Below are 10,548 nucleotides of genomic sequence, written 5' to 3' on the forward strand. Positions count from 1 at the left end.
CCGGGCATCTGAACATAATATGTTCGAATGTAGCTCTCGGGGCCTCGCAGAGGGAACATACGGACTGATGAGTAGAGGGGGAGAAGAGTGCCAGCAGTGCTGGGGAGGGAAAGGTGCGGGCTTGAAGGTGTTTCCATGTTATTTGTTGTGGTTTAGTTAAGGAGGGGTGTGGGGGAGGGTAGTGAAGTCTTTCAGACCGGTAGTGTAGTGTAATGTCGTTGTAGGTGATCAGCCGATCTCTGGCACTGCCTAGGTTCTCGGTATCTGTTGCTCGGTCGACGTATGCTCGAGCAGCAGAATTGGCCGCTTCGTTACCGGGGTTGCCGGAATGGGCTGGTACCCAGACAAGGTCTATGGGTCGGGGTGTTTGAACGTTGGTAGTTAAGATTTTGTGAGAGGCAGCATGTAGCTGGCCTCGGGCAAAATTTTGTATGGCAGTTTTAGAATCGCTGAGGATAAGGGTGGCAGTGGAAGAGACTATCGCGATGGCTATAGCGGATTCTTCCGCTTCTACGGACGTTCGGGTCATGATAGAGGCTGATGTGATGTGTTCGAAGCGGCTGGATACCGCGCATATCGCATAAGCTGAGCGGTGTGGATATTCTGCGGCGTCCACGTAGACCGTGTCGGGTTCGTTCGCATGTGCTATGTGTAGAGCACGTGCTCTCGCTTTCCGTCTGGCCTGGTTATGAAGGGGATGCATGTTTTTCGGAAGTGGGTGGACAGTGAGGTGATCGCGGACTGTCTTTGGAACTGCATAAGTTTCTACTGGAGGGGCATCTAACGGTCTAAGTTGGAGAAAGGAAAGAATGTGGCGACCAGTTGGGGTAGTGGAGAGCCGTCCTAGTTGGGCGATGCGGTCGGCTTCCACCAGTTCGCTGAGGGTGTTATGAACTCCCATGCCTAAGAGTCGATAGGTTGGGGTGCGCTTAGGTAAGCCAAGAGCTGCCTTATAAGCGTTTCTGATGAGAGCATCCACCTTGTCGGTCTCTGTTTTTGTTAGATATAAATATGGAATCGAGTAAAGAATACGGCTTATAATAAATGCCTGTACTAAGCGTCTAAGGTCATGCTCGCGCATTCCACAGTGCTTGTTGGCTATACGTTTGATTAGGCGGGTGATCTGATGTGTTGTGTTAGTCAGTCTGGAGAGTGTATCCGTGTTAAGGCCGTTGTCTTGTATGAACATACCTAGTATTCGAAGTTTGTGAACTTGTGGTACTGGCTGACCATCTACGGTGATGAGCATAGGGGGTTGGGGGTGTTTCCGCGGGCTTGGGTGGAGTATCAGGAGCTCGGATTTGGTGGAGGAACATGCAAGGCCTATTGAAGCTGCGCATCTTGACACCATGTCTGCCCCCTCCTGAAGAGTTTCTTCCATGCTACCTACATTCCCAGTGGTGGTCCACAGGGTGATATCATCTGCATATAGAGAATGGGAGAGGTTTGGGATCTGTGACAGCTTTTTAGCCATGGGGATGAGTGTGATGTTAAATAAAAAGAGGGAAAGGACTGATCCCTGCGGGGTGCCTCTATTAGCGAGGGTAAAAGTGGAGGATTTTAGGGGACCGAACCGAATTTCTGCTGTGCGATCCCGGAGAAATGCTGAAATGTAGGCATGTGTTCGGTTTCCCACATTCAGAGTGGATAGTGCATCCAATATAGAGGAGTGATAGACATTGTCAAATGCCTTTTGCAAGTCTAGAGCCAGCAATGCTCTTGTGCGTTTGCAGTGTCGGGGATGGAGAATTTCTTCTGATATCTGTAGCATGACATCTTGGGTGCATAGGTGGCTGCGGAAACCCAGCATTGTGTGAGGAAAAAGGTCGCGGGTTTGCATGTGTGTATGTAGCCGATTCAAGACAACGTGTTCAAGAAGTTTACCAAGACATGAAGTTAGCGAAATGGGCCTAAGGTTTGAAAGAGTGAGCGGTTTGCCGGGTTTAGGTATAAAGGTAACCTGAGCGTGTGTCCACTCTGAGAGAAGCGTTCCCTCTTGCCAGTGTTTGTTAAAGAGTTCTGTTATTGCCTGGATGGAGTTTTCATTGAGGTTTCTAAGTGTTTTGTTCGTGACCTGATCGGCTCCTGGAGCAGACGTAGTGCGGAGTTGGAGCATGGCTGCTCTGACTTCATACTTTGTGATGTCTTCGTCTAGCTCATGGTTTTGGGTTCCAAGGTACTGTGGTAAGGGTGTCTTCGGTGTGGTTGTGAGGTATGTATCTTTTAAGGATTGAATAATGTTGTCGTTGTCCATGTCTATGCCATGGATAAGACGCGTCACATTTTTCTGCTGTACATTCTTGGTGTGATCGGGTTCAAGAAGGCATCGTAGCAACCGCCACGTGTCCTTAAGTTTTAGGTTTCCAGCAAGGCGGTCGCATACTTGACCCCATTGCTGGTGACTGAGCTGTGCCGCGTGCGTCTCCATTTCCCTTATGAGAGCGGAGATGTGGAGCTTCAGGGCGCGATTGTGTTTGTTTTTAAGCCATCGCTTCTGTAAGCTCGAGTGAGCTTCCCACATATGGAGTAATCGGCTGTCAATCACCTCCGAGGATTGTGTGCACGGCATTTCCGATGTGGCCATGTTCACGTCCTTGTTGAGGTTAGCCAGCCAATTTGTAAGGTGGTCTATCTGCTTCGGGGCCGCGGTACGAAGATCGCGAAAGCGATCCCAGTTGGTGATTTTGAGTTTCCTCTTTACAAAACTAAATTTTAATAAAAGAATGATGGCATAATGAACCAATCTAAAACAATAATTAAGATATACGGAGAAAAATGAGCATGATAGCTACTGCTACCCCCCCCCCCCCCGTTTCAAAGGGGACGCTCTTATTTTCCACCCATCCATCCAAGGTTCGTATACAGGCAACATTAATACCCAAGAAAGTAGCAGGTGGGACAGCGGCCGATGTAGCTCAGTTGGAAGAGCACCGGACGCGATATTCGGAGGTGGTGGGTTCGGTTCCCACCATCGGCACGTTGTTTTCCCTTCTGCTTTGTGTTTATCTTTCCCCTAAACATATTACATTACTAATTTATGTGATTACCGAAGTAAAAATTAAAAAAAAAGACAAAGTACAATCCCCAATGCTTTCCTTAGCCTCGCCGACTGTTGGCTTCTTTCCTTCATGTATGTACATTATCAAAATATTTTTTGAGATCTATAGCTAGGATCGCCTTAGTATGCGTTGGTATATGTGGGTCAAGCACTGCTGCTGTTAGCTGCAGCATAGCGTCCTGCGTAGATAAACGGGGCCTGAAACCGACCATGGAGTGGTGCGGGTGTCCATGTACGCAGTTAGCCGAGCTGGTATAACCTGTTCAAAGAGTTTTCCTAAGTTGGAGGTTAGCGATATTGGGCGCATATTCACCGGGGAAATTGGCTTGTTGGGTTTTGCTATTAGAATTACTTTCCCGTGTGTCCATTCTGATGGGAGTATCCCTTCTTCCCAGCGTTTGTTATAAGGGTGCGTTAGTTGCTTCAATGATTTATCATCTAGATTTCTTAGCGCCGCATTTGAAACCTGGTCTTCGCCTGGCGTTGTGTTCTTGAGCTTGTGAAGTGCTTCCCATATTTCTGATGTCGTTATTACAGCATCTAATACATCATTTGGTCCTCCTGCACAGGGGAGAAGGGATTGAGGGTTTCCCGAGGTGGTGTACATGTGCTTTAGAGTAGCTAGAAGGGCATCTGTGTCATGTTTGTGTTGATGGGTTCGTCTTGCTATCATGTTTCGTTTGTATCTCTTGCTCTGGGTTGAGTCCAGAAGGTGCCGAAGTAGATGTCATGCACGTTTTGTGGTAAGATTTCCTTTTAGCCCTTCACATATTTGTGTCAAATTCTGCTGGAACAGTTGCGCTCCATGCTCTTCAATTTGGGTGGCCAGATCATTAATCTTCTGATTAAGTTTGCGGTTGTGTTTCTGTGTGGCATATCGTATAGTTAAACTGCGGTGGGCTTCAAGTAAATGCGCCATTCTGGCATCTAACATTGGCACGTTTTCGTTTGTATCAAAGATCTGCGTATTATTCTCCTGGTCTTGAAGGAATTTTTTAACCCATAGCTTTAATTCTATGTGGTCTTCAGCAGGGGTGTTTTGACGTTGTTGTCGGAATTTTTCCCAGTTCACCAAACGATGCTTATATGACTTTGGCGTGCAGTGTGGTCCCTCAATGGTTACAGCGATGATATAATGATCGCTGTCTAATGTGTGTCCGGTTCGTTCCCATCTCAGGTGCGGGATGTTTCTGCCGAGCGTGAGATCTGAGCTCAGTTCAGTTCAGTTCAGGCGTTCAGTCGTGTCCGACTCTTCGTGACCCTATGGACCATGTCACGCCACGCTTTCCGGTCTCTCACTATCTCCTTAACATCACATAGCTTCATCTGCAATGCCTCGAGAATGCCATCTAACCATCGCGTTCGCTGCCTACCCCTTCTCCGGCGACCCTCAACCTTTCCCAACATCAAATCTTTCTCCAGCGACTCCTCTCTTCTCATCAAATGACCAAAGTAGCTGAGCTTTAACTTTAGAATTTGACCCTCCAATGAGCAGTCAGGGTTTATGGTCGACAATATCGACTGATTTGATCTTCTGGCAGTCCAAGGAACTCTTAAGAGTCTTCGCCAGCACCACAATTCAAACGCGTCAATTCTTCGGCGGTCAGCCTTTTTCACAGTCCAACTCTCGCATCCATACATCACAACTGGAAAAACCATAGCACGGGTTATACGGATCTTGGTTGGCAGACTAATGTCTCTGCTCTTTACTAGGCGGTCAAGGCTAACCATTGCTCTCTTTCCCAGAAGCAGGCGTCTCCTAATTTCATGGCTGCAGTCTCCTTCCGAGGTAATCTTGGCGCCCAAGAACAGAAAATCTGTCACAGTTTCCACTTCTTGTCCATTGATGCTCCAGGACTTGATAGGGCAAGACGCCATGATCTTCGTCTTTTTAATGTTCAGTTTAAGCCCAAACTTCTCACTCTCTTCTTGTACGCGCATCAGAAGTCTCTTGAGTTCCACTTCACTTTCTGCCATTAAAGTGGTATCATCCGCATATCTAAGATTGTTGATACGTTTTCCAGCAATCTTCACTCCAGCTGAAGACTCGTCCAGACCGGCCTTCCTCATGATCCACTCTGCATATAGGTTAAATAGGCAGGGCGACAGTATGCAGCCTTGTCTCACCCCTTTCTCAATCGGAAACCAATCAGTAAGACCATGCCCAGTTCTGACAGTGGCCTCTTGCCCTTCATAAAGGTTCCTGAGGAGACAGATGAGGTGAATTGGAAGTCCCATCTCTTGGAGAGCTTGCCACAATCTGCTGTGATCTACGCAGTCAAACGCTTTCGCATAATCAATAAAGCAGAAGTAAATGGGTTTCTGGAACTCTCTTGCTTTTTCCATGATCCAGCGAAGGTTGGCTATTTGGTCTCTAGTTCCTCTGCCCTTGCGAAACCCAGCTTGCACGTCCGGAAGCTCCCGATCCACATACTGCTGCAGCCTACCTTGCAGGATTTTTAACATCACCTTGCTAGCATGCGAAATAAGCGCGATAGTGCGGTAGTTGGAACAATCTTTGGCACTGCCTTTCTTTGGAATGGGGATGTAAACTGTCCTCCTCCAATCCTGTGGCCACTGCAGGGTTGTCCAAATCTTTTGACATAATGTATGCAGTGTGTTAACAGCGTCGTGGTTGAGGTTTTGAAGCAACTCAGCTGGAATACCATCAATTCCGCTAGCTTTGTTCTTAGCACGGCTGGCTAAGGCCCATTCAACTTCACTCTTCAGGATGCCCGGCTCGAGATCAGTAATCACAACCGTCCTATGTTGGGTTTGCACATCCGGGTCCTTCTTGTACAGTTCTTCTGTGTATTCCTGCCACCTCTTCTTTATCTCTGAGGCTTCAGTGAGGTCCTTGCCTCGTTTGTCCTTTATCACGCCAAGCTTAGCACAGAAGCTTCCTTTGATATCTTTGATTGTCTTATACAGAGCTCTTGTGTTCCTTAATTGGCTGTTGTCCTCAACTGCTTGACACTGTATGTTCAGGAAGGCATTCTTATCTCTCCTTGCTATTTTCTGAAAATCCGCATTGAGAACCTTGTATCTTTCTCTTTCCCCCATACCTTTTGCCATCCTCCTTTCCTCAGCTATTTGCAAAGCCTCTTCAGATAACCAGTTTGCTTTTTTGCATTTCGTTTGCTTTGGAACTACCTTAGTAGCAACTTCTTGTATTATATCACGAACATCAGTCCACATCTCTTCGGGCTCTTTGTCTTCTAGATCTAATTCTTGAAATCGATTCCTCACTTCTACAGCATATTCTAATGGAATCTGATCCAGATCATACCTGAAAGGCCTTCTAGTTTTCTGCGTTTTCCTCAATCGAAGCTTAATTTTGGCAACAAGAAGCTGATGATCGGTGCCACAGTCGGCCCCAGGCCTTGTTTTTACTGCTTGTATAGCACTTCTCCATCTCTGCCGGCAAATCCGATATATTCCTGTACAGACCGTCCGGTGAAATCCATGTGTACAGGCGCCTCTTGTGCTGTTGAAAATGAGTATTCGCTATGGTCAGGTTGTTTTCTTGACAGAACTCTACTAGCCTCCGCCCAGCTTCATTTGGCTCACCAAGACCTAACTTGCCTGTAATTCCGGATATTTCTTCACTCCCGACCTTAGCATTCCAGTCTCCTATGAGAAAAACGACCTCTGATGATGGGGTGCGGTCTAAAAGGCATTGTAGGTCCGCATAAAATCTCTCAACGTCAGCTTCTTCAGCAGCAGTGGTCGGTGCATAGACTTGGATAACTGTTATGTTGAAAGGGTGACCTTGGATCCGAAGTGAAATCATTCGGTCGTTTTTGGGGTTGTACCCTAGCACTGCTTTGCCCATTCTTCTGTTTACTATGAGAGCGACCCCATTCCTTCTCTTAGATTCGTGCCCACAATAAAAGACATAATGGTCGCCGGAGTTAAATTCTCCCATTCCGGTCCACTTGAGCTCGCTGATACCCAAGATATCAATGTTCAATCTGTCCATTTCTCGCTTGACGATATCCAGTTTACCTTGCGTCATAGATCTTACATTCCATGTTGCTATGTGATATATCTCCTTGCAACATCGGACTTTCCGGTCGCTTCCCGACACATCCACAACTGAGCGTCCTTTTGGCTTTAGCCCAGCCGCTTCATTCGTCCTGGAGCTACTTGGAATCGCCCTTTGTTCATCCCCAGTAACATGTGGGACGCCTTCCAACCTGGGGGGCTCATCTTCCGGCGCCATATCGATAATGGTATTGTGACTGGCCATAGGGTTTTCTTGGCAGGAAATACTGGAGTGGGTTGCAATTACCTTCTCCAGTGAATCACATTTTGTCAGAACTCTCTGCCGTGACCTGTCTATCTTGGGTGGCCCTACACAGCAGAGCTCACGACTTCATCGAGTTTCGCAAGCCCCTCCGCCACGACAAGGCAGTATCCATCATTCCAACCATACCCTGTCTGGTGGGCATGTCGAAATCATTATATACGGATAGCTGGAATTGCTGTATCTGATTGGATAGAACCTCTCCTCTGCTGTTTGTACAGCTGTACACCCAATCAGCGTGTGCGCAGTTTAGGTCCCCCGCTATTAATAAAGGTGTGTTCTTGGCCTCCTGTGCTATTGTCCTAATTAGATTCGCGCAACAGGATGCGGGACTACGAGGGGGGTTGTATATATTAGACTATTAATGATTCTTTAGTAACATCATTCGGCATGATTTCTACGGTAACGTGTGCTACCTCGTGTGTGTAGTCGTGTATTGTGTATCGGAGTGTGCGCCTGATGTAGGTTCTAACCACGGGCTTGTCCACGCTCGGTGCATGGTATGCTGCATATCCTAGTATGTTGAGGGCTGTACGAGTTTCTTGTAGTAGTATAAGGTCTGGGGGTGAAGAGTTGCTAGTTATGAGTTGTACTACAGGATCCCGCTTTCGCTTAATGCTGCGACAGTTCCAGTGCCAGATTATTAGTGGGTTGTTGCCGTTATGAAAAGGAGGATGAGCTGCCATCATGCTGCACTTGTGGTGCTACGGAGGGGGATATTGGTGGTTGGATAGGGGGATGGCTTGGAAAGAGAGAAGTGGGGGATGGTTGGGGGGAGAGTGTAGCCAATTTGGCGTCAACCACGTGCATTATACGGGTAATTGCCGCCTCTACCATTGTTTCTACTTTAATAGTTAGATGGTCACAGAATGTGCTTAGCCGCTCCTCTAGCTTGGCCGTTAGGGTTTGGAATCGTTCTTCCATTCTTTGCTGAAAGAGTTCAAATTTTGCCTGAAATCTCGCCTCTATTCGGGCTTCCGATTCAGCTAGGGGGTCGGTATCGCTGTTTGACTCTACGCGTTCCTTTTTTGCCGGCGGGGTAGTAGGGGGGGATGGAGTTTGGGTGGTTGGAGGGATGGTGGGAGGAGGAACATTTGAGTTGGTATCTGGATGAAATGGTGGAGATAAGGTCGAGGATGATTGGGAGAAGTGTTGCTGTAGGCGTCTTACCTTCTCCCTGAGCCGGGCCATCTCCTCCGCCTGACGGTCTGGAGTGCGGGCGGCCCTCGCGGGCGGCCCTCTCTGCCCACGTGAGTCCCGTGCGCTTGTCGTCAATTACGTCGTCTTTACGCGTCTGTCGTGAAGAGGGCTCTATGGAGGCGCTTCCGCTGCGGCGAGGCTGTCCACCGGAATCTCTGTGCTGGAGTCGTGTCACTCGTTGTTCCGCCTTGCACCATCCTGTTCTCTCTAAGTGTTGACCACCGCACAGTATACACTGGGGTATACAAAGTCCCTCGTGGTCCGCTCCATGGTCGATGCCACACCTTAGGCATTTCGATTGTTTCGGATGCGTGCAAACATCGTAACGATGACCCGGTTGGCGGCTTTTGGTGCAGCCCTCTGGTCTTGAACGGTATGCTGTAGACAGGTGTACACCTCAGAAGTAAATTAGTTTCTGGGGAACTGGGCCTTATGCGAAAGTCACTAGGATAGATTTAGCGCGTCCCATACGGTGAGTGGCCGCAATGTCCGCGTCTGGATTTCGTCTTTGAAGGTCCTAAACAATTCCTTGGTCTGTTTCACTCCAGAAGGCGTTCGTAATGACGCCTCGAACAGCATCCGATGCTGGCGCTATGTATGCGGTGACTGCATATTCCTTGCTACCGTGCGTGATGCTCTCCACCTAGGCCAGTTGAAGTGCCATCTCTTTGCTTGTTGTTGCCAACGTGCAGGTGTTATTGCTTGGATGGATGCGTAGCTGGACGTGATCTCCCAGTGGTGTGTTGGCTGCTGCGCAAATGCTTCGGATCAGTTGCCGTGGCTGCACTTGCCGGAGATACAACCCTCCTTGTGAGCAAAAAATCACCTTGTATGCTTCATGAGGGAGTGGCGCTGTTTGTCTGTTGCGGCATTCAACATTTCTTGTGGCGCGCAGCTGCGTTCCATTAGGCTTGTACGTCGGTCTCCACGCTGACGCCGACTGCAACGCGGGTACTGCGTTGTATGCTTGGCTTCCAGATGTTTCCTTTTTCCGGTAGGTATTGAGCACATTAGTCCATTCTGAAGGATTCAAGTCTGCCTTCTTGAGGGTCTCTCCCTCAACCTGCACCTGCATTGTGCAAGGCGATACGATTGCTATGCCGAGCGCTAAGCAATTAGCGCGGCGGCAGTGCCTCTTGAGTCGTTTTCGGACGGTTCTCGACATTCTGACTGCAGCTACGGGAACCAAAATTGATGGGGGTAACCCACTCACCTTCTGCTTGCAGTGGTGCTGATTCACGTGCGTACTTGGTCTTTCAATTTCTTAGCAGGCAAGGTTTTGCGGAGCCGTGCTCAGGTGCGTCCGCGCTTCTTGGCCCCATCACGAGGATCTAGACCTAGGCTCAGGGTGTCTATCAAACTGATGCTGCCAAATTCCCTGAGTTTTTGAGGTTTTCCCTGAGCGCATTTGTAAAATTCTCTGAGTGACACTTTACTTTGTTTTATGCTAAAACGGCTCACACAATGCTGCCTGATGCTATCCTTCTCCAGCTTGGTAAAAGGGGACTGGCTCCTAAAGCTATTTTTCGTAAAGTTTCCTCAAACTTGAAGAAACTTGGTATTCTGATTGTTTCTTGCACCGATTTGAAATATCTCACCATTTTTTCACTTTGGCGATTAGTTCAAAAGATAAATGAAATTATAATCGTTCATAATTTGCAAAAACAATGAAAAAATGACAACACTACAAATAATTCACTTGAACACTTTAGAAAGAATAAAGAATAGAATATTAGGAGCATTTTTTTGATATAACAAATATTAGCGATTTTATAGCAGTTGAAAGTCCACTGTTCCAAATGTGGGTGTCCTACTGCCTGATCTAGAGCAAAACTGGAAACCTTTTGAAATGTAAATTGCAAAATCTGCTCCTAACATTGTGCTTTGCACTTTAAGCTACATGCCAAAACAAAAATTATGGTTCTACCTCCATTAGAGGCAGAGATATCGCTTCTGCAAATGAGCATGAAGTCAAGAATGT

Source organism: Amblyomma maculatum, chromosome 4, assembly GCF_055883805.1.
Source record: "Amblyomma maculatum isolate TAMU_Amacu chromosome 4, ASM5588380v1, whole genome shotgun sequence".
Taxonomy (NCBI): Eukaryota; Metazoa; Arthropoda; class Arachnida; order Ixodida; family Ixodidae; genus Amblyomma; species Amblyomma maculatum.